The following is a 1,127-nucleotide window of genomic DNA, read 5'->3' as shown; positions in this document are numbered from 1 at the left end:
AAGCCATTTAACAAAACTTGCCATAATCCTGATTAATGCATTTACTTTTTTGAGTTTGAAATTAATTAAAGATTAGTATCATCAGTAAAACGTATGATAAAACTTCTATCACACATTAATGCTTCTATCATAGATATAATGCTTCCATCATAGAAGCATTATATAGATAATTGATTTTACAAATATGCTACTGGTTTTATTTTTTTCAACTTAGTTGCAATTGAAACTGTTATGTTTGAGCAATCAGATTTGGTCAGTCAATTGAAATATTAAATTTGTGGAATTGTGGAAGACACAATATACTGATGATCTTGCTGATCAGCAAATGATTGTAAAAACTACTCTAGAGTATCATTTAGACGATCATTTCTTAATCTCCAAGGTTATTATTTTGTGCATTTGTAAGTGTGCTTTTAAATTAATAAACCTCATGACTGAGATAAATGTAAATGCATGTGTATTTTTATTGTCGTTTTTTTTTTTTTTTTGTTTAAAAAATATTTTTATATCATCAGCTAAATAAATAACTTGTTGCAATTAATAATCATTTAGTACTTCGAAACCTTATAACTTTAAAAGCACAACAATCTTCCGATGGACTTTTACATTTTTCCAACTGTATAGTTTCCAATAGTTCCAATAATAATAATGATAATAACGAACAGAACTATTCAGTTTTAAGTTGTCTTAGATTTTTTTTTGCAAGTCCGAAATTGAATTGAATTGATTGAACTACAGAATTATAGATGATCTTTATGGTGAACACCAGCAATCAGGTTTACACGATGCAACATCCTTAACACAGAAAAAAAACCAGAAAATAATTTTTAAATATTTAAACGCCTGAAATCACAACTCGTGTTTCGATTTCGGCGTTTTTGTCGAGAAACTTAATTGTTAAACCAGGTTTCCATTTACTTTTGTTTGCTTTTCTTCCTCATTCAATTCCTATAAATGAGGCTATAGAGAGTGTGCTGCTACGTGAACATTTTGACACGAAGAACAGTTGGAGCCGATTGAAGAAAGTTATGTAAGTATTTTTCTGCAATTTAAAAATCTTGCTGGGAAATTAAATACTTTACGCGTTTTCATAAAGGAGGCCTTATTAGAGTTAGTTAATTTGTTTA

At 28.7% G+C, this 1,127-nt stretch overlaps 1 long non-coding RNA gene across 3 annotated transcripts in view; it reads left to right on the top strand.

Moving 5' to 3' along the window:
• Positions 1-212: 212 nt before the first annotated feature.
• LOC149892929 (uncharacterized) overlaps positions 213-1,127 on the top strand; it is a 1,762-nt gene continuing 847 nt past the window's right edge. Inside the window, exon 1 of one of the 3 annotated variants that reach the window (XR_016448664.1) lies at positions 213-1,030. This is a non-coding gene — a long non-coding RNA (uncharacterized LOC149892929). The remainder of the gene's footprint in view (positions 1,031-1,127) is intronic. The other 2 variants (XR_016448676.1, XR_016448672.1) reach the window with 2 other exon arrangements.

This window comes from Hydra viridissima, unplaced genomic scaffold (genome assembly GCF_058129835.1).
Source record: "Hydra viridissima isolate aposymbiotic clone 2 unplaced genomic scaffold, HvirCarnegie_v1 scaffold_1, whole genome shotgun sequence".
Taxonomy (NCBI): domain Eukaryota; kingdom Metazoa; phylum Cnidaria; class Hydrozoa; order Anthoathecata; family Hydridae; genus Hydra; species Hydra viridissima.
Note: the sequence above shows the minus strand (reverse complement) of the source record. Positions and strands in the feature narration are given on the sequence as shown.